This window comes from Mus musculus, chromosome 10 (genome assembly GCF_000001635.26).
Source record: "Mus musculus strain C57BL/6J chromosome 10, GRCm38.p6 C57BL/6J".
NCBI classification, from domain to species: Eukaryota; Metazoa; Chordata; class Mammalia; order Rodentia; family Muridae; genus Mus; species Mus musculus.
Window position 1 is genome coordinate 50,240,956 of NC_000076.6, and position 24,162 is coordinate 50,265,117.

Sequence of the window (24,162 nt, forward strand, 5' to 3'; positions counted from 1 at the left end):
CTGCTGTCCACAAATCCAGGTGGAGAACTCTCAGCTACCTCTTCAGCATTATATCTGCCTGAGTGCTACAATTCTTCCCACCATGATGATAATGGACTAAACCTCTAAACTGTAAGCCATCCCCAATTAAATGTTTTCCTTATAAGAGTTGCCATGATCATAGTATTTCTTCACAGTAATAAAAACCCTAAGACGTCATTCAAGGATTATTCATGATTTTATTAGGATTGCTTCCAGTTTGTTTGTTTGTTTTTTTTTTCAATTTAGGATAATATAGACTGTGGGTTTGTTATATACAACTTTTATTATGTTGAAATAGTTTCCCTCCAGTTCTACTCTCTCTACGACCTTTACCATAAAAGCATGTTAAATATTGTCAAAGTTCTTTCCTCATGTGTTGAGGTGATCATATGATTTTTTCTTTAAGTCAATTTTTATAATTTATTATATTTTTGATTTATGTATGTATGACCAACCTTCTATTTCTGGTATATCATGACCTTGATCATATTGTATGATCTTCTTAATTTGTACCTGTATTAAAGTTAGTAGTACTTTATTGAGGGATTTTGCATTTATGTTTATTGGGGATATTGGTCTGTAGTTTTGTTTTTAGGTATCTACCTGGTTTGGGTATTTCAATAATAGTGGTTTCACAGGATGGGTTTGCGAGTAATCCTTTGGTTTCATTTTGTTTCTCTTATTCTTTTCTTTTTACTTGTTTAAAATGGATTGGTTCTTTTTTAAAATTATGGCTCCACCATGTGGTCGACACCTCTGTCTCCTGTGGGAGATATGTGTCGGCCCGGAGCTCATTAAACTACCTCATGCTTTTACATCAAAAAAAAAAAAAAAAAAAAAAAAAAAAGTATGGTAGAATTCTGCTGGAAGTCCATCTGAGCCTGGCCTTTTTTTAGTTAGACGGCTTTTATTACATTTTGAATCTCTTCCTGCATTACAGGTCTATTTAGATTGTTGTTCTCTTTTTGGTTTATCTTTAATAGATTGGATGAATCAAGAAATTCATGTACATTTAGATTTTTCAACTTAATGGCATACAGTTCTTAAAGATTTTCCTTTGTATTATTCTGTGTTTCTTTTTCTGTCTCTTGTAATTCTTTCCTGCTCATTTGAGTCATCTCTTTCTTTATTTCTTTCTTTTGGTTAGTTAACCCAACTGTCTGTCAATTTTACTTATCATCTTAAAAAGCCAAATCTACAATTTATTGATTATTTATGTTATTATTTGTTTCTATTTCATTAATTTCTGCCCTGTTATTATTTATAATTGGCCGCCTATACAGTTTGAATTTGTTTGTTCTTGTTTTTTCAAAATTATTTTTTTGTATCACTAAGTTTGTGACCTTTCAGACCTTTTAATATAGATACTTGTGACTAGGAACTCCCCTTTTTGAACTACTTTAAATACATCATTAAACTTTTGTTTTGTTGTATTACTTTAATTTTCAATTAGTTCCAGGAATATTTCCTTTCTTTATTGATTTCTTCTTTAACCAATTCATCATTCAGCAATGAGCTGTTTAATCTCCATGAGTGTATACGCTTACTGGAGTTTTGCTGGCTGTTCGCTTTAGGTTTACTGCATAATTGTCAGATAGGATACATGGAATTATTCCATTTTTTTCTGTATTTAACTAAGATTTGTTATGTGATGCAGCATGTAGCCTATAGTTGAGAAGTCTCTGTGTACTGTTAAGTAAAGGCATACTCTCTGATGTTTGGGTGAAATATTCTGTAGATGTATGTTAGGTTCACTTGATGTAAGACGTCATTTAATTCTGAGTTTTCTCTGTTTACTTTCTGTTCAGATGACCTACCTATTGGAGAAAGTGGAGTTCTAAAAATCCCCTACAATTGTAGGATTTGTGTTAATCTTTATATTTACTTTTATTAAAATTCTTTTTATAAAACTGAGTTACTATAATTTGGTGTATGTTAGAATCATGATATTTTCCTGATTAAACAATCTCGTTTATAATGAAGTGACCTTCTTTGTCCCTTTCAATTATTTGTAGTTTGAAGTTTATAGGAGGGCAATTTCAGCTTACCTCTTAATCACATTTGCTTAGAATAATTTTTTCCTTTCTTTCACTTTAAGATGGGGGAGTTTCTTATAGACAGTAATTGGATGGGTTTTCTTTTTTAATCCATTTAGCTAGCCTGTAATTTTTATTGAAAAGTTGAGGCCATTAATATTTAGAAATAATGTTGAAACATGTATAATCATTTTGATAATTTTTTTTCAAATTTATGTTCTTTGTTCTGTTTTGTACTTCTTTCAATTATAGCTTTGTTTTCTTTCAAGATTCACTTGGTTTGGCTTATTCTTATTTTCAATTCAAAGTATTGCTTCCAGTATTCTGTTTTTGTGGTTGTTTGTTGAAGCTACTGTTATAAGATATTGATCTTTTATGCCATGTGTAACATGGAAAGTTTTCTTCAATTATGACAATTTTGCAGTTATTTTGGCAATCACAGTCTCTAGAACTTGAAATTTTTTGCTCCAGACTCTTCTGGCTTTCAAATTTTCCATAATAAATCAGTTCTTATTCTAATGAATATTCCTTTATTATGTGACTTGAGTTTTTTCTCTCAAGGCTTCATTACACTTCCTTTATTATGTATAATCACTGTTTTAAATATGGTATGCTGGGATTAAAGGCATACACCACCACGCCCAGCTATGATGTACTTTTTTTTTTTTCTGGTCTTGTCTATTTAGTGTTCTCTATCTGTATGGGTGTGTCTTAGTTTGGGAAAGATTTCTTCTCTAATCTGGTTAATGATCCTTTCCTCCTTAAGAGTTACCATTGCTGTGATCAAACACTATGACCAAAGCAACTCTGGAAGAAAATGGATTATTTGGCTTAGATTTTCAAATCATCATCATTGAAAGAAGTCAGAATAGAAAGTGAAGACAGGAACCTAGAGGGAGAAGCTGATGCAGAGATCAGAGAGGAGTGCTGCTTACTAGCTTCTAATGGCTTGCTCATCCTGTTTTTTTTTTTTTTAATAGAACCCAGGACCATCAGCACAGAGATGGCACCACTCACAATGGGCTGCCCCCCCCATATCAGTCTCTAATGAAGAAAATGCCCTCAAGGCTTGCCTACACTCAGTTTTTGGAGGCATTTTCTAATTGAGGCCTCTCCTCTCAGATGATTTTAATTTATATCAAGTTGACATAAAATAATCCAGAACAGATCTGGTCTGTGCCATTAATTTGGGATTCTTCTCCCTCATACATGACTATAATTTGAATATTTTGTCTTTTCACCAGTACCACACATTTCCTTAATTTTTTTTCCTCTGCTCTTTAAGTTTTTCATATTCTTTGTTTATTTTGTCTAGATAGTTTACTTTATCTCTGAGTATTGTTATCGTCTGTTTGCTTCATTTTGTTTCTACTTAAATGAGTCTTTCAATTTCATCTTCATTTTATCTTGTGTTCCCACAATCTTTCTCTCTTTGTTGAGTTTGGTCTTCAAATTCTAAATTCTCATCAACATTTTGTTCAGCTGGTTATTTGTATTTTCTTGGACATCACTAATACATTTATTATAATTCTTTGGGGTTCAATTGATGAAATGTTTTCTTAGGTCTTCTTTAAATTACTTGATAAAGTTTATAATTATTCTGTAAATTCTGTGTCCTGAAGTTTATTTATGTAGGTCTCAGTAGAGAACCCTTCTATAAGACTAGTGGGTTTGATGGGAGACAGGATGCCTTGACCATTCATGATAGTTGTTGTTTCTGTCTTTGTTTTGTTTTGGTTACTTGACCTAGCCATAGGGATTTCTTTCTTTGGTTATTTGTCTAATCTAATAGACTGGGTTAGTCCAGGAGATATGTAACCTGAGATAAAGAAGGAAGAACTGGTGGATGAGGTGTTTAATTGAACCAGGGAAAGATATCTCTGAAATCATGGATCTGGAGCTAAGCTTGGTGGTATGGCAGGCAGAGGGAAGGATAGAAAACGGATGAAGTATCTCCTCAGTCAAAACAAAGAAAGTAGATTTGAAGGCCACCTATCTGGAGCTATTTCTGTTGGTGTGGTGATCACTAATGGGGGACACATTGAGAAGAAATGATGGATAACAAGCAGAGAATACGACTTACTGGGAAAGGTCCTGGGACTAGAACTAAGCTTATAGGTTTGCAAATAGCTTGAAGTTCCACATTTAAAATTATATTATTGGGGCTGTATTCAGTAAAATACTTTCTACATAAGCATGAGGACCTAGGTTTGAACCTCAACAGTCAATTGAAATATCAAGTATGGAGAACCTTGCCACCCCCCCCACCCCCCACTTGGCAGGAATCTGACATTGGCCAAGGACAAGGAAATGACATTAGGCCATGACAAGGAAGTAAGTTCAGGCAAGAATTTGATTTTAGGGTGGAACAAAGAAGTAGGCTTCAGGCATGAATATGACTTTGGGCTATGATGGAGAAGTAGGCTCAGATATCTTGATCATCCTGATAAGCCCTTGGAAACAGTGGCCACATGAGTGATCATGGGGCTTTGTTTATTGTCTTGATTGTTCCTTGACAATCTGTGTTTATTGTCTTGCTTGTTCTTCATTGTACCACTTGCCATTAATACTTGCATATAATTAAAATGGTATAAAAGTGGATTGGGAAAAATTAAATATGCCTCAGCCTCAGAACTGGCTGGGGTCATGCTACAATGTTGTCTAATTGTCTTTTTTTTTTTTCTTTTTAATCCTCACTCCTGTGCTGGAGAACTTGTTGACTGACTGAGCTGTCTGAGTCAATCAAGTGTTGTGTAGTGTGTCTGAAATCCCACTGGTGGGTCTATAGGGATATGAGGCGCTCTGGGATCTAGCCTACCAATGGTTTCATGCCAATTAGAGATCCTATCTCAAGACAAGGTAGATAGCTTCTGAGGAACATCAGCAAATACCAAGGTTGTATTCTGACTTTTATATGCATGTGTAACAAGAATATGCACATAACCTATACATATTGTGGTGGTTTGGATGAGAATCCCTTCATGAGCTCATATATTTGCATATTTTTTTCTCCAGTGAACAGTTTAGGCATGACTAGGGGGTGTGGCTCCATGATTTGTCAAAATGCAAAAAATTAATATGTGTTGGGTACCCAAGCCCAGTGGATGTATCTACAACACAGCTCCTAAACCTAAGCCTCATGGGACACCAAGGAGGAGGTGGGAAAAAAAAAGATCTAAAAGCCGGAGGACCACAAGATCTTCTATAAGACTTATAAGATTGTCTCTTCAAAATGACAGGAAAGCTTCACTCATGATACCTCACAAATATGAAACCTAAACGAAACCTTAACAAGGAAAAAAATCCATAAATATTGCTAACATTAAAGGGGGAAATCTCAAAGATCTCTACCTGTAGACAAAGAACTAGAGACAACTAAGGAGCACTGAAAGCAAGAGTAGTCTTCACCAGGAAGGAGTCCCCCAACTGATTATCCAATACCCAGTAGTCAGTCATGAAGTCCTGTGTATACAGGCAATACTGAATGAACTCAGCAGATTATATTTATATATTTATTCACATATATGTAATAATAATAATAATTAAGGAATAGGAATTCAGGAATTGAAGAAGAGGAAAAACATGGAAAGAGTTGAAGAAAGTAATGAGAATAAAAGGAAATGGTTGTTATATGAAGAAGGGCTACTGCTGGCAGGGATATGAACAGAGGGAAATATCTAGTTTTGATTGGAATATAAATTAATGAAGATACCATAGAAAATTCTATGAGGATTCTTCAAGAAATTAAAAATAGAATTGCAATCTAGCAATCCCACTAATTGGGTATATAAAATGAAATTAAATCATTATGTTCAAGACAAGTCTACATGCCTCAAATTGATTGCACTGTTAGTCATAAAAAACAAGTAGAAATGCTAAAGTATCAAAAATATGTTGTATAAAAAGAAGTAAATGCTATCCCACTATTATAAAAGAAAAATTTCATCCATTTTGATAAAATATAGAACCAAAGTCAATTATATCAAATGAGACATGAAACATGGATTCTACAATCTCTCCTCATATGTGGAAATTGAAAAAGTCTACCACATAGAAAGTATAATAGAGATTATTAGAGGCTCAAAAGAATGAGGAAGGAGGGATGGAAGAAAATTTTTCAGTGGATACTGAGTTGCAGTTGGAAGCAGAAAAGGGATAGGAGTGTAAGGCAGTGGGAGTATATACTTAACATGTGACTTCTGGTTTTCTGTTATAAACTAGGGTGAGTATGACAGCAAAAATGAGATAGATATTTCAAAAAAATTTAAAAATCATTATAAAGACATGTTTGAAGAAATAGGTACGCTTATTTGTATTTGAGCATTATGCAAAAAGCACATGACATGACATAACATCATATGCTACATCATATTTATAATTTCTGTGTGTTGATTATGTAGGGAGATAAGCAGGAAAATAAATGATAGGTTGGTAGGTAGATAAATCAAGGAAAGTTAAAAAAACAGTAAAACCTTTTAGGAATGAATTATAGTTGTGTATTATAGGTTGAAGGCAAATAAAAAATTATCACTAACTCTAAACACACACAAGTGTATTTGTACGTTGGCATGGTTTTGGTTTTTTGTTTGTTTGTTTTTACTATTTTATTTGTTTTATTAGGTTCTTATATTTCTACCTACTTTCTAACTCTTATTTCTACCCCAAGGCCTTCTAAACATCCAACACTAAATAGGAGAGAAAGAAGACTAGAGAGAAAGGGGATATAGACTTTTTTAGGCTACTTCCTGCTGATTAGGGGTGTACTGGTGGGTTCTGGGTGTCAACTTGACACAGGCTGGAGTTATCACAGAGAAAGGAGCTTCAGTTGGAGAGATGCCTCCATGAGATCCAGCTGTAAGGCATTTATTTTCTCAATTAGTGATCAAGGGGGAAAGGCCCCCTATGGGTGGGACCATCTCTGGGCTGGTAGTCTTGGGTTCTATAAGAAAGCAGGCTGAGCAAGCCAGGGGAAGCAAACCAGTAAAGAACATCCCTCCAAGGCTTGTGCATCAGCTCCTGCTTTCTAACCTGCTTGAGTTCCAGTCCTGCATCCTTTGGTGATCAACAGCAGTATGGAAATATAAGCCGAATACTTCCCCAACTTGCTTCTTGTTCATGATGTTTGTGCAGGAATAAAAACCCTGACTAAGATAAGGGGCATTGAATTTCTAAGGGCAAGTCCAATCTATGTTGTCAGAATATCTATCAATTCAGCAAGCCAGTGCACCAATAAACCAGCAATCCAGCAACAGCAAATGCAACAACAAATACAGCAGCATGGACCAACAGCAACTGCCACAGACTCTCTTGGGGCTCTCCCATTTATACCCTCTCCAGATTTCCCAGGATTAAACTCTACGTAGCTGGCAAAGATCATACCTATTCAAGTGCATGGGGCAAATTACAATCACCTGCTATGAAGCAGCCTCTTATCCTATACCTGAGATTAAAACAAAAGCATATTCATGTAACATAACTGAGTTTTTTAAGAAACCAAAACTCTCACTACATTTCTGATACTTTACAAGCTACATTAAGATGGTCATATGTTACTAAATGCTAAAGACAAAAGAATGAAGATTCCTTAGATACATTACACATATATTCTATTTGCTGAAATATCTCTTTGACATTTGGAATGATCTTATTTATTTGTTTAGTTGGTGTGTTGATAGAGTACCTTTTGTAGCCTTGGTTGACCTTGAACACTAAGTTATGAGGATAACATTGAACTTCTAACCTTTCTGCTTCTACTTCCTGAGTGCTAGGATGACAGGTATGCCCTACTTTGCCCAGTATAAACTGTATTAAGGATCAAACCCAGGGTTCTATGTGTACTTGGCAAGCACTCTACCAACCTAGCCTCATCCAAAGCCATAACATTTTTTGTCAAGTAAACCGTTATTTTCTCCTGAATCTTACTTTAAATATTCATTGCTAATAGTTCATTTTAATGAATATTTTAGTGATCAAATTATTACTTTTATACATAATGAGAACATAAAGGTTAAGTAAAACATTCATTTACAATTATAAATTAATAATTCTTAAGTAACACTTAATTCAAAATTTAAAAATTAAAATACCTAAGAAAGAGGTATACTCAATAATTAAAGAAACAGTTAAGAAGCAATTATATCACTCTACTTCTCTAAATCATTGCATGACATTTCTATAATGTAAGAATATTTTTTTTTCTTTTTTTAATGGGTGAAATTTCTTTTCTTTTTTTCTCTTTTCTTATTAGATATTTTCTTCATTTACATTTCAAATGCTATCCCTAAAGCCCCCTATACCCTCTCCCCGCCCTGCTCCCCAACCCCCCCCACTCCTATTTCCTGGCCCTGTCATTCCCCTGTACTGGGGTATATGATCTTCGCAAGACCAAAAGCCTCTTCTCCCATTAGTGGCTGACAGGCCATCCTCTGCTACATATGCAACTAGAGACACAGATCTGGGGGGTACTGATTAGTTCATATTATTGTTCCTCCTATAGGGTTGCAGACCCCTTTAGCTCCTTGGGTACTTTCTCTAGCTCCTTCACTGGTACCCTGTGTTCCATCTATTAGATGACTGTGAGCATCCACTTCTGTGTTTGCCAGGCATTGGCATAGCCTAACAAGAGACAGCTATATCAGGGTCCTGTCAGCAAAATCTTTCTGGCATATGCAATAGTGTCTGGGTTTGATAGTTGTATATGGGATGGATCCCCAGGTGGGGCAGTCTCTGGATGGTCCTTCCTTCCATCTCAGCTCCGAACTTTGTATACTCAGTAATTAAAGAAACAGTTAAGAAGCAATTATATCACCCTACTTCTCTAAATCATAGCATGACTTATTTCTATAATGTAAGATTTCCCCTTTTGTTATTATATAGCTCCAAGCCATACTTCTGACTGTCACTGCCTGTGCATGAATTAAAGCAGAATGTGTTTTCTGTACAATAGTGCATATAGACAATGACATGGCAAGCACAGCTATTAGCAGGGGGTTACTGGCACAAGAGGGGAGGTATAATGTAAATAATTTCTGTAAGAAATATTTTATAATACTAATCACATTAATGGTGTTGTAATGAAAAAAATGTGTCCAATATATTCAAACCCTTAACTAAATAAAACAAAATGTACTCATAGTAGTTTTAAAATTCAAAGCCTTTGGGATTTCTATAACCACCACTTTTTTAACCCTTTCCCCTACTGAACCTGAGGGCCTTGTACGAGTCATTCATTCCTTATCTAAATTCATAAGAACCTAGGAATGCTCATGAATCACATTCTCATTATTGGGTGTGTAAATTGCACTCTGTTTTTAGGGCATTCTTCTAAATGAGTCTCAACACTGCTTCTGACCTTACCATTAGGCTGTTTGAATTTCCAATGTGTTCATTGCATAGTATTCACATTTTACTTTCTTGAAACATGGTTTCTGTTAGACCTTTTGCTGTTTTCCCATTTTATATTGTTGAACTCAAATAGCAAGTGTCACATAATTTTCCTTTGTATGCTTTCTATTCTCCCCAAGAGTGTCCAGGAGGCTAACTTTAATATCTAGATTCTGCAGGCTAATAGTACTGCACTTCCTCCATGGCACTCTGAAATTTACTAACTACATTGGTTACCAGTGGTGCTTCTTTTCAGAAGGCAGAAAACTACCTTCAAAAGTATCTTTTCATAGTCATTCTGTTCGATGTACCCTATACACATGATGCCCGTGATTAGGACACTGTATTTCTCTCCTATCAAAGGGTATGAATTCTGTTTTCAAAAGTCTTATCAAACATCATATTCTCCGAATTCTGAGAAGTGAGTAACGTTCATTTATTAGGCAACAGATGAATAGCTCTTGGTTTCAGACCTAAGATCTAATGTAAACAATTTTTGTAAGTAATAATTTCTGTAAGTAAGATCAGATCAGTGATGTTGTAATGAAAACATCAGCCCAAAATATTCAAACCCTTGACTAAATAGAAAAAAAATGCTCATAGTAGTTTTTAAATCCAAAGCCTTTGGGATTTCTATAACCATTTAAAAAATAATTATCCAAATAAAATGAGGCTATTCTGAAGGAAAACAATTATGGTCTGTAGTCAAATACACATCTAGCTACCATTTACATTTACTAATGGACAAAATTTAGTCTTTCTTTGTTTAAAGAATAAATTAATTTATATGTGTTTAAAGGACATGTATTAAACATGATGAATCTAATTAAAACACATGTACTTCCACCTCATGAGTTTTATTGTTGTTTAAAGTTTTTGTATGATTATCCTTTAATATTCCTGAAATTACTGTAAGAAATTGGAAGTAAACATAATAAATAAATAAATAATATAAATAATGTCATTACATGCTGAATTGTTTTTTCTATTCATCATGCTTACTAGTTAAGTCATAAAACCTTATTTGTGACTTAAAAATAGAACAATTGTAGAAGACAAATCTAGCAGAAATTTAACTTTATATCATCTGAATCACAGGATCACAGCACCCACAACTTTAACAAATGAAGATTAAATAGCCTATTTTGCAGGCTAGCTCATTCTCCTTCATAAACCATAAACCTACAGGAAATAAGAGGAGCCCTCGCAACATAAAAAACACATTGTTTTAAGGAATGAGTTAGTCCACTCCACCACAACCACATAACAATCAACAAGGCTGATAAATAAGGGCCTTTCCTCAAATACAAAGATGAGTTTGTCAGGAAAGGTGTGACTCAAGACACTGAAGGGAAAGGCAACATCATACACACCCTGTACTATAGTCACCACTCACTCCTTCTCCCTGAGTCATCCCAAATTATGTTTAGTTACTCAAGAGAAAATGTTAAAACCAACTGAAAATAGAGAAAAGTTTAAAGACATTCTCTCTGCATCTCAGAAATTGTGAAAAATAAACTAAACTACTATGAAAACATATAAGACAATAAGAAATCAAAAAAAAAAGATTAATAGTGTTAATTTTAGAGTTGAAAGTTTTTCTCATTGCACCATGCACCACCTCAAAAAAATCTTACAAAATAGAAGATTTTTAAAAACCCTCAAAATTTTACAATATTAATTGTGCTTTTTTCTTTGTTGTCTTTTTCCTAACACCGATATATCCTGCAATTCATCATGTAGATTGATCTGACCTCTTAACTCACAAGACCTACCTGCTTCTGCCTCCCAAGTGCTTGTATAAAATTTATGCACCACTGTGCCCTGCATAGTTGAGATATCACAGGCAATATGATTTCAAAAGTAAGTAACAGCAATATATATTGAAGATTATGACTATTAATACATAGGTACATTTCAATTACAAGTTGGAAAATATTAATTCTGACAGAATTTAACTATAATGTGTCATTTACTTTCATTCAAATAACAATTACTAAGAGTGGTTATTACATATTTTGCTCTTCAGATAAGATCTTCTTAAAATAGTCCCTAAATTTGTTTCATAAGTGACTTATTCTTGGAGATTTTAGGTGAGATAAGTTTAATCACTTTTGATTATAAATAGTATAAGGAAAAAAGAAAATATAATAAGCCATGCCTAACCAATCACTGTTTTTACTTCTATGCTTATTTTTCAATTTAATTTCTGTCTTTTTATATTATGCTAGCAACAATTTCATGTATCATAATATATTATAAATGTCACATATATAAATACCTTCCTGATTAAAGCTTCACCTAATTTTTTAAAAAAAATCTCATAGGACTGAGTAGTGATACTGAGAAAATTAAATCAGCTTATTTTTGATATTCAATACAGGGAAGATCTTTAATTGTAGTCTCTCCTCCCCCAGCCTGAAACCTGCTTGTTTAGGGGTGGAGCTTCCTGCTCATTTGTTTTGTCACGCCCACTGCTGGAACCTGCGGAGCCACACACGTGCACCTTTCTACTGGACCAGAGATTATTTGGTGGGAATCGGGTCCCCTCCCCCTTCCTTCATAACTAGTGTCACAACAATAAAATTGGAGCCTTGATCAGAGTAACTGTCTTGGCTACATTCTTTTTTCTCGCCACCTAGCCCCTCTTCTCTTCCAGGTTTCCAAAATGCCTTTCCAGGCTAAAACCCAGGTTGTGGTCTGCTGGCCAGACACAACAATTGGTGCCCAACGTGGGGCTTGAAAAAAACGGCAAAGGATTTTTGGAAGAGACGCTGCTGGTTCGGAGCTCCATAAAATAAAAGATAAAGGAAATTCATACCGGAGAAGGTATGGGCTAAGCTGAGACAGCGTTAAACCCGAGCACTGGTTCACTTAGGTTCAGCAGTGAGGAGCTGGGTATCAGACGGTAGGCCGTAGCTCCGAAGCTACATGAGGTGTGAGAAAAGAAAGGGTTTATTAAAAGGAATAGGCGGATTGCCCCAGTTAATAAAAAATGCATCATAAGGGAGGAAAATGTCCCAAAAAGCAGAGAGAAATTTCTCTCTGGGCCTTATAGCAGGAGTACTCTGTTCCCTTTTGTGTCTTGTCTAATGTCCGGTGCACCAATCTGTTCTCGTGTTCAATTCATGTATGTTTGTGTCCAGTCTGTATAAATAAATGTTCTATGTTTTGTGTTGGATAATAAAGATGATATAGGCACAAGTCCCTTCCGCTCGACTCGAGACCCGAGCTACCTTGCCAGCAGAGTCTTGCCCAACACCCGCAAGGGCCCACACGGGACTCCCCACGGGATCCTAAGACCTCTGGTGAGTGGAACACAGCGCCTGCCCCAATCCAATCGCACGGAACCTGAGACTGCAGTACATAGGGAAGCAGGCTACCCGGGCCTGATCTGGGGCACAAGTCCCTCCCGCTCGACTCGAGCCCCGGGCTACCTTGCCAGCAGAGTCTTGCCCAACACCCGCAAGGGCCCACACGGGACTCCCCACGGGATCCTAAGACCTCTGGTGAGTGGAACACAGTGCCTGCCCCAATCCAATCGCGCGGAACCTGAGACTGCGGTACATAGGGAAGCTGGCTACCCGGGCTTGAGCTGGGGCACAAACCCCTTCCACTCCACTCCAGCCCCAGGCTACCTTGCCAGCGGAGTCGCCTGACACCCGCAAGGGCCAACACGGGACTCCCCACGGGATCCTAAGACCTCTGGTGAGTGGAACACAGCGCCTGCCCCAATCCAATCACTCGGAACCTGAGACTGCGGTACATAGGGAAGCAGGCTACCCGGGCTTGAGCTGGGGCACAAACCCCTTCCACTCCACTCGAGCCCCGGGCTACCTTGCCAGCGGAGTTGCCTGACACCCGCAAGGGCCCACACAGGATTCCACACGAGATCCTAAGACCTCTAGTGAGTGGAACACAACTTCTGCCAGGAGTCTGGTTCGAACACCAGATATCTGGGTACCTGCCCTGCAAGAAGAGAGCTTGCCTACAGAGAATACTCTGCCCACTGAAACTAAGGAGAGTGCTACCCTCCAGGTCTCCTTATAGAGGCTAACAGAGTCACCTGAAGAACAAGCTCTTAACAGTGACAACTAAAACAGCTAGCTTCAGAGATTACCATATGGCGAAAGGCAAACGTAAGAATCCTACTAACAGAAATCAAGACCACTCACCATCATCAGAACGCAGCACTCCCACCCCACCTAGTCCTGGGCACCCCAACACAACCGAAAATCTAGACCCAGATTTAAAAACATTTCTCATGATGATGATAGAGGACATCAAGAAGGACTTTCATAAGTCACTTAAAGAATTACAGGAGAGCACTGCTAAAGAGTTACAGGCCCTTAAAGAAAAGCAGGAAAACACAGCCAAACAGGTAGAAATCATTAAAGAAAAACAGGAAAACACATCCAAACAGGTGATGGAAATGAACAAAACCATACTAGAACTAAAAGGGGAAGTAGACACAATAAAGAAAACCCAAAGCGAGGCAACGCTGGAGATAGAAACCCTAGGAAAGAGATCTGGAACCATAGATGCGAGCATCAGCAACAGAATACAACAAATGGAAGAGAGAAACTCAGGTGCAGAAGATTCCATAGAGAACATCGACACAACAGTCAAAGAAAATACAAAATGCAAAAGGATCCTAACTGAAAACATCCAGGAAATCCAGGACAAAATGAGAAGACCAAACCTACGGATAATAGGAATTGATGAGAATGAAGATTTTCAACTTAAAGGGCCAGCTAATATCTTCAACAAAATAATAGAAGAAAACTTCCCAAACATAAAAAAAGAGATGCCCATGATCATACAAGAAGCCTACAGAACTCCAAATAGACTGGACCAGAAAAGAAATTCCTCCCGACACATAATAATCAGAACAACAAATGCACTAAATAAAGATAGAATATTAAAAGCAGTAAGGGAGAAAGGTCAAGTAACATATAAAGGAAGGCATATCAGAATTACACCAGACGTTTCACCAGAGACTATGAAAGCCAGAAGAGCCTGGACAGATGTTATACAGACACTAAGAGAACACAAATGCCAGCCCAGGCTACTAAACCCGGCCAAACTCTCAATTACCATAGATGGAGAAACCAAAGTATTCCACGACAAAACCAAATTCACACAATATCTTTCCACGAATCCAGCCCTTCAAAGGATAATAACAGAAAAGAAGCAATACAAGGACGGAAATCACGCCCTAGAACAACCAAGAAAGTAATCATTCAACAAACCAAAAAGAAGACAGCCACAAGAACAGAATGCCAACTCTAACAACAAAAATAAAAGGAAGCAACAATTACTTTTCCTTAATATCTCTTAATATCAATGGACTCAATTCCCCAATAAAAAGACATAGACTAACAGACTGGCTACACAAACAGGACCCAACATTCTGCTGCTTACAGGAAACCCATCTCAGGGAAAAAGACAGACACTACCTCAGAGTGAAAGGCTGGAAAACAATTTTCCAAGCAAATGGACTGAAGAAACAAGCTGGCGTAGCCATTTTAATATCGGATAAAATCGACTTCCAACCCAAAGTTATCAAAAAAGACAAGGAGGGACACTTCATACTCATCAAAGGTAAAATCCTCCAAGAGGAACTCTCAATTCTGAATATCTACGCTCCAAATGCAAGGGCAGCCACATTCATTAGAGACACTTTAGTAAAGCTCAAAGCATACATTGCACCTCCCGCAATAATAGTGGGAGACTTCAACACACCACTTTCTTCAATGGACAGATCGTGGAAACAGAAACTAAACAGGGACACAGTGAAACTAACAGAAGTTATGAAACAAATGGACCTGACAGATATATACAGAACATTTTATCCTAAAACAAAAGGATATACCTTCTTCTCAGCACCTCACGGGACCTTCTCCAAAATTGACCATATAATTGGTCACAAAACAGGCCTCAATAGATACAAAAATATTGAAATTGTCCCATGTATCCTATCAGACCACCATGGCCTAAGACTGATCTTCAATAACAACATAAATAATGGAAAGCCAACATTCACGTGGAAACTGAATAACACTCTTCTCAATGATACCTTGGTCAAGGAAGGAATAAAGAAAGAAATTAAAGACTTTTTAGAGTTTAATGAAAATGAAGCCACAACGTACCCAAACCTATGGGACACAATGAAAGCATTTCTAAGAGGGAAACTCATAGCTCTGAGTGCCTCCAAGAAGAAACGGGAGACAGCACATACTAGCAGCTTGACAACACATCTAAAAGCCCTAGAAAAAAAGGAAGCAAATTCACCCAAGAGGAGTAGACGGCAGGAAATAATCAAACTCAGGGGTGAAATCAACCAAGTGGAAACAAGAAGAACTATTCAAAGAATTAACCAAACGAGGAGTTGGTTCTTTGAGAAAATCAACAAGATAGATAAACCCTTAGCTAGACTCACTAAAGGGCACAGGGACAAAATCCTAATTAACAAAATCAGAAATGAAAAGGGAGACATAACAACAGATCCTGAAGAAATCCAAAACACCATCAGATCCTTCTACAAATGTCTATACTCAACAAAACTGGAAAACCTGGACGAAATGGACAAATTTCTGGACAGATACCAGGTACCAAAGTTGAATCAGGATCAAGTTGATCATCTAAACAGTCCCATATCACCTAAAGAAATAGAAGCAGTTATTAATAGTCTCCCAACCAAAAAAAGCCCAGGACCAGATGGGTTTAGAGCAGAGTTCTATCAGAGCTTCAAAGAAGATCTAATTCCAGTTCTGCACAAACTTTTTCACAAAATAGAAGTAGAAGGTACTCTACCCAACTCATTTTATGAAGCCACTATTACTCTGATACCTAAACCACAGAAAGACCCAACAAAGATAGAGAACTTCAGACCAATTTCTCTTATGAATATCGATGCAAAAATCCTCAATAAAATTCTCGCTAACCGAATCCAAGAACACATTAAAGCAATCATCCATCCTGACCAAGTAGGTTTTATTCCAGGGATGCAGGGATGGTTTAATATACGAAAATCCATCAATGGAATCCATTATATAAACAAACTCAAAGACAAAAACCACATGATCATCTCGTTAGATGCAGAAAAAGCATTTGACAAGATCCAACACCCATTCATGATAAAAGTTTTGGAAAGATCAGGAATTCAAGGCCCATACCTAAACATGATAAAAGCAATCTACAGCAAACCAGTAGCCAACATCAAAGTAAATGGAGAGAAGCTGGAAGCAATCCCACTAAAATCAGGGACTAGATAAGGCTGCCCACTTTCTCCCTACCTTTTCAACATAGTACTTGAAGTATTAGCCAGAGCAATTCGACAACAAAAGGAGATCAAGGGGATACAAATTGGAAAAGAGGAAGTCAAAATATCACTATTTGCAGATGATATGATAGTATATATAAGTGACCCTAAAAATTCTACCAGAGAACTCCTAAACCTGATAAACAGCTTCGGTGAAGTAGCTGGATATAAAATAAACTCAAACAAGTCAATGGCCTTTCTCTATACAAAGAATAAACAGGCTGAGAAAGAAATTAGGGAAACAACACCCTTCTCAATAGTCACAAATAATATAAAATATCTTGGCGTGACTCTAACTAAGGAAGTGAAAGATCTGTATGATAAAAACTTCAAATCTCTGAAGAAAGAAATTAAGGAAGATCTCAGAAGATGGAAAGATCTCCCATGCTCATGGATTGGCAGGATCAACATTGTAAAAATGGCTATCTTGCCAAAAGCAATTTACAGATTCAATGCAATCCCCATCAAAATTCCAACTCAATTCTTCAACGAATTGGAAGGAGCAATTTGCAAATTTTTCTGGAATAACAAAAAACCTAGGATAGCAAAAACTCTTCTCAAGGATAAAAGAACTTCTGGCAGAATCACCATGCCAGACCTAAAGCTTTACTACAGAGCAATTGTGATAAAAACTGCATGGTACTGGTATAGAGACAGACAAGTAGACCAATGGAATAGAATTGAAGACCCAGAAATGAACCCTCACACCTATGGTCACTTGATCTTCGACAAGGGAGCTAAAACCATCCAGTGGAAGAAAGACAGCATTTTCAACAATTGGTGCTGGCACAACTGGTTGTTATCGTGTAGAAGAATGCGAATTTATCCATACTTATCTCCTTGTACTAAGGTCAAATCTAAGTGGATCAAGGAACTTCACATAAAACCAGAGACACTGAAACTTATAGAGGAGAAAGTGGGGAAAAGCCTTGAAGATATGGGCACAGGGAAAAAATTCCTGAACAGAACAGCAATGGCTTGTGCTGTAAGATCAAGAATTGACAAATGGGACCTAATGAAACTCCAAAGTTTCTGCAAGGCAAAAGACACCGTCAATAAGACAAAAAGACCACCAACAGATTGGGAAAGGATCTTTACCTATCCTAAATCAGATAGGGGACTAATATCCAACATATATAAAGAACTCAAGAAGGTGGACTTCAGAAAATCAAATAACCCCATTAAAAAATGGGGCTCAGAACTGAACAAAGAATTCTCACCTGAGGAATACTGAATGGCAGAGAAGCACCTGAAAAAATGTTCAACATCCTTAATCATCAGAGAAATGCAAATCAAAACAACCCTGAGATTCCACCTCACACCAGTCAGAATGGCTAAGATCAAAAATTCAGGTGACAGCAGATGCTGGCGTGGATGTGGAGAAAGAGGAACACTCCTCCATTGTTGGTGGGAGTGCAGGCTTGTACAACCACTCTGGAAATCAGTCTGGCGGTTCCTCAGAAAACTGGACATAGTACTACCGGAGGATCCAGCAATACCTCTCCTGGGCATATATCCAGAAGATGCCCCAACTGGTAAGAAGGACACATGCTCCACTATGTTCATAGCAGCCTTATTTATAATAGCCAGAAGCTGGAAAGAACCTAGATGCCCCTCAACAGAGGAATGGATACAGAAAATGTGGTACATCTACACAATGGAGTACTACTCAGCTATTAAAAAGAATGAATTTATGAAATTCCTAGCCAAATGGATGGACCTGGAGGGCATCATCCTGAGTGAGGTAACACATTCACAAAGAAACTCACACAATATGTACTCACTGATAAGTGGATATTAGCCCCAAACCTAGGATACCCAAGATATAAGATATAATTTGCTAAACACATGAAACTCAAGAAGAATGAAGACTGAAGTGTGGACACTATGCCCCTCCTTAGATTTGGGAACAAAACACCCATGGAAGGAGTTACAGAGACAAAGTTTGGAGCTGAGATGAAAGGATGGACCATGTAGAGACTGCCATATCCAGGGATCCACCCCATAATCAGCATCCAAACGCTGACACCATTGCATACACTAGCAAGATTTTGCTGAAAGGACCCAGATGTAGCTGTCTCTTGTGAGACTATGCTGGGGCCTAGCAAACACAGAAGTGGATGCTCACAGTCAGCCCTATGGATCATAGGGCTCCCAATGGAGGAGCTAGAGAAAGTAGCCAAGGAGCTAAAGGGATCTGCAACCCTATAGGTGGAACAACATTATGAACTAACCAGTACCCCTGAGCTCTTGACTCTAGCTGCATATATATCAAAAGATGGCCTAGTCGGCCATCACTGGAAAGAGAGGCCCATTGGACTTGCAAACTTTATATGCCCCAGTACAGGGGAACACCAGGGCGAAAAAGGGGGAGTGGGTGGGCAGGGGAGTGGGGGTGGGTGCATATGGGGGACTTTTGGTATAGCATTGGAAATGTAAATGAGCTAAATACCTAATAAAAAATGAAAAAAAAATAAAGATGATATAAAAAACTTTATCTACAATGCCGAGAGCTGCCATGTGTTTCATCCAAAAATCAGACACGTGGCGGGAGGGCCCCTGCTAAAAAAACTGTTCGTTTTAGAAAATAAAGGCGAGTGCACAGCCTCTAAGTTTCGGAGTAAAAAAGCTAATAAATGGTTCATGATTAATGTGTTTATGATTGTAGCTACAAAAATTATTATTCTCTGATTGGTCTAAATGTAACTGCTTCATTTGGTTCTTTTTTATTGGTAATGTGCTCTGAGTGTCTTCACATTCAGCTCATAAGTTGTTGGTTAAGATTAATAATTGTTACATTGCTACAGATGGTTAGTGTTAAATTTGATAACTCAAGTTTAGAGTCCTTCCGACACATGACATAAGGCAGCCCAAGAGGCTGGGTCTCTAAAGATATTTCTAGTTTAGGTAATAATTAATGTGGTTCATATCCTAAATAGTAAAATTTAAGATAAGATTTAAAGCAATGTCTTTTTATTAAAGCATTAAAGCTTGCTTTAATAGGTATTCATAGGTATTAATTGACATCCAAACTTCGTAATATGATAGTAATGCTTCTAATAATGATTTTAAAGATAATAAATTGTTTTAAACTTGGGTTTTGCTTTCCCAAGGTTATAGGTATTATCCTAACCTTGCACAAAAAACTTAAAAATTATGGTTAAAACTGCTATTGTTCCATTGACTGCAGCTTGCAGTTTGATTTCAAATTTAAGATCTTTAATTCACCTGTATACTGTAATTAAGATAATTACAAGAGTAATCATCTTATGAGAGCGCTCATACAGCTCACTTCAAACAAAACTGTAACAGAGTTATGTAGTTATGTTTGTCTTTGTAAATAGATTAGACAAACAGTTTGGTTATAGTTGCTGCCTGACAAAAAACTATAGTACAGGCAATTTTTTCACAACACTAAAGTTGTGAAGAACGTTTTAACTGTAAGTCATCTTAAGAAAGAGTATCAAAATTTAGAGGCGTAGACAGTTATATTGTTTCTCTAAAATCGGTCCTTATTACAAGAGGGCCAAGATGCTCAGATTAAAAAGTATTTTACGTTTGAGTCAATGCAGAGTTCTGGGCAGCCCCAGAGCGGCTTGTGGCCTTTCTTTTGTTTTGCAAACAGTGCCTAAAATTTTTTTTTCCCTGTGTTCAAGAAAATTTCTTTTTAACAGTGTTACAGATCTATTCAGATGTTTAAAATAATGCTTAAATTCAAAGAGTTTTGCTTCTAGTGAACTGTAATCACTAGAAAATTTTGCCTCTAGGTATGGCTAATGTAACTTTACATTATGTAAGAAAAAATTGTATTGTTTCTGTTTCTATACAAGAAGCCAAGAGTTTTAATCTTTCAGTGTATATTGTTTCCTAAGTAAAAAGTATTTTATTAACTAATGCTTCTTAAAGTTTACCTTAAATCCTTGCTCTCACCCAAAAGATTCAGAGACAATATCCTTTTATTACTTAGGGTTTTGGTTTACTACAAAAGTTTCTACAAAAAATAAAGCTTTTATAATTGTTATTAATTGGTAATTAAAAATTGGTTGTGCCCAAAACAATTCTTTGGCCAAAAAGAAAACATTATTATAAAGTCATTTTTCTCATCCTCCCAGCCAATCGTTGGCCCACATGGGCCCAACTAGCTTCTGTGAGGCAGAGTCTTAAGACACAGTTTTCCCTGTTCCAGCACAGATGATCTAGTTGTGTGCTGTAGATGGTGTTTTAAAATGCTAAACAATCAAACCTTAATTTGTATGTTAATAGTCAATGCCATATCTCTGAGCTTGCAATTGCTTAAATTGTTCATCCCTCAGATACTATTCTCAAATTTACAATTGCTTATACATATTTCTAGTTAATAAATAAATAAATTATGCACATGTGACTCTTAATAACTTTGCAAGCCTTCTAGTTACAACTGCTCCTTAAGAAAATTGATTAAAAGTGCAATTAGTCACTGCCCCTTTACAGCCATGTATTTAAATGTTTTGTCAACTAGTTATTAATTCAAAAGTTTAGGTATTGTAAAATTTTAAAACTTTAACTTCTTAAAAGACAAAAAAGAGAGAAATTGTATCCCCGTGCATACTATTTAGTGCATTCCCATACACACTATTGAAGTCTTACCTGTATTTTCAAAATCTAATATTTTAATGTCAAAGAGTTTAATAAATGCTTTATAGTATCTTAAAGTGCAGAATAAGAACCAAATATGTAGAATAATAAACATTGAATTTTTCACAGAAGAAAGATGGCAGAGGAGGAGTAAATACTACTCCCCAGAATACCTATAAACCCAAAAGAAAACAAACAATTGGTTAGTGTAAGAAAGATGTGAAAAGTATGGAATATATAAAGAAGTCTAAAACCAACAGTATAATATGAAAGACAGTCATGAAATATTGGCTACTAAGTTCACAAAGGAAACATATCTCAACTTAGAAGCAAACGCAAAATTATGAGAAAGCAGAACCTCCTCCCAATCCACCTTCTAAACAAAAGGGAAAGAAATCTAACAGTGCAAAACAAAATCAAAATTAACAGGCCCACATTCTAACTGAAGCCGACACTGGGAACGGACCAGAGCGTTGTTGAACACAGACAACAATATTCTGAATAAAATATTTTCAAACAAAACTTGGTGACAAACACAGTAATAAACTTGACTACATTCTAGTGATCTAGAGACAATTCAAGATATACAAATAGACAATTGTGATATACTATATAAAAATACAAAAGACAAAAATTACATGATTGTCTCAATAAACAAATCCCTTTAAAAAAATTCAACATCCCCTAATAATAAAATCTACGAAGAAACTAGGAATAAGAGTACAACCATAATATAATAAATGTTTTAAATGGCAGACTTAAACATAATATCATAGTAAATGAAATAAAAAATATTTGTGTGAAGTCAGAAATAAAAGTGTTCTCTCCACTCTTTTTCAAAAAACAGCATTAAGTCACAGCAAGAAAAATAAGGCAAGAGAAAGAAATAAAATGGTTAAAAATAGGACAGAACCTATTTGTCAATTGTTAATCTTAGAGCATGAGCCATTGGTGTTCTGTTCAGGAAAATTTTCCCTGTGCCAATGTGTTTGAGGTGCTTTCCCTTCTATTACATTCAGTGTATCTGGATTTATGTGGAGGTCCTTGATCCACTTGGATTTGAGATAACAATGGATCAATTTACATTATCCTACATGCTAACCACCAGTTGAACCTGCACCATTTGCAGGAAATGCTGTCTTTTTGTCCACTGTATGGTTTTGGCTTCTTTGTCAAAGATCAAATGATCATAGTTTTATTCCTGGGTCTTTGATTCTATTCCATTGATCGACCTGCCTATCTCTGTACCAATACCATGTAGTTTTTCTCACAATTGTTGTGCAGTGAAGATTGAGGTCAGCAATGGTGATTCCCCAAGAAGTTCTTTTATTGTTGAGAATGGTTTTCACTATCCTGGGTTTATGTTATTCCAGATGAATTGCTCTTTGTCTCTGTGAAGGATTGAGTTGGAATTTTTATGGGAATTTTTATGGGAACTGCACTGAATCTATAAATTGCTTTTGGTAAGATAACCAATTTTACTATGTTAATCCTGCCAATCCATGAACATAGGAGATTTTTCCATTTTCCATTGTCATACAGATGTTTCACTTGCTTGGTTAGAGTCACATCAAGATATTATATATTGTATGTGACTATTGTGAAGGTATTGTTTCCCTAATTTCTTTTTCATCCCATTTATCTTTTGAGTAGAGGAAAGCTACGGATTTGTTTGAGCTAATTTTATGTCCAGCCATGTTGGTGAAGTTGTTGATCAACTATAGGAGTTTTCTGGTGGAATTTTTAGGGCTGCTTATATAATTATCATATCATCTGCAAATAGTGGTATCTTGACTTTCTCCGTTCCAATTTGTATCCCTTTGATCTCCTTTTGTTGCCTAATTGCTCTGGCTAGGACTTCTAGTACTATATTGACTAGATAGGGGAAGAGTGGGCAGCCTTGTCTTGTTCCTAGTTTTAGTGGGGTTGCTTCAAGTTTGGACACTGGCAATAGGACAAAACAGCAATCCACAGATTGGGAAAAGATCTTTATCAACCCTACATCTGATAGAGGGCTAATTTCCAAAATATACAAAGAACTCAAGGAGTTAGACTCCAGAGAACCAAATAACCTATTTTAAAATGGGGTACAGAGCTAAATAGAGAATTCTCAACTAAGGAATCTTGAATGGCTGAGAGGCACTTAAAGAAATGTTCAACACCCTTAGTCATCAAGGAGATGAAAATCAAAACAACCTTGAGATTCCATGTTAAGATCAAAACTGCAGGTGATAGCAGATGCTGGCAAGGATGTGGAGAAAAAGGAACACTCCTCCATTGCTGATGGGACTGGAAGCTGGTAAAAACCAGTTTGGAAGTCAATCTGGCAGTTTCTCAGAAAATTAGAAGTAGTTCTACCTGAAGATCCAGCTATACCACTGCTGGGCGTATAATCCAAAAGATGCTCCAGCATATAATAAGGACACATGCTTCACTATGTTCACAGCAGCCTTATTTATAATAGCCAGAAGCTAGAAACAACCCAGATGTCCCTCAACAGAAGAATGGATACAGAAACTGTGGTACATATACACAATGGAGTGCTACATAGTGATTAAAATCAATGACTTCATGAAATTTGCAGGCAAATAGATGGAACTAGAAAATATCATCCTACTTGAGGTAAGACAGACACAAAATTCTGAAAAAAAATCAAGAATAAATGAGCAATTAATAAATGGAATCAAAATTAACGAAGTCTACCTTACCTCTATTAGTATGGCTATCCATTTTAAAGCAAAACAAGGTTAGAAAGATGGCTCAATGGAAAAAATTGCTTGCTGT

General features: G+C 36.6%; 1 long non-coding RNA gene across 1 annotated transcript in view; it reads left to right on the forward strand.

Annotated features, from left to right (window-relative positions):
* The window catches only part of Gm35632, a 48,917-nt gene extending 37,683 nt beyond the window's left edge, over positions 1-11,234 (forward strand). Inside the window, exon 3 of the long non-coding RNA XR_871637.1 lies at positions 11,184-11,234. This is a non-coding gene — a long non-coding RNA (predicted gene, 35632). The remainder of the gene's footprint in view (positions 1-11,183) is intronic.
* Positions 11,235-24,162: the final 12,928 nt, after the last annotated feature.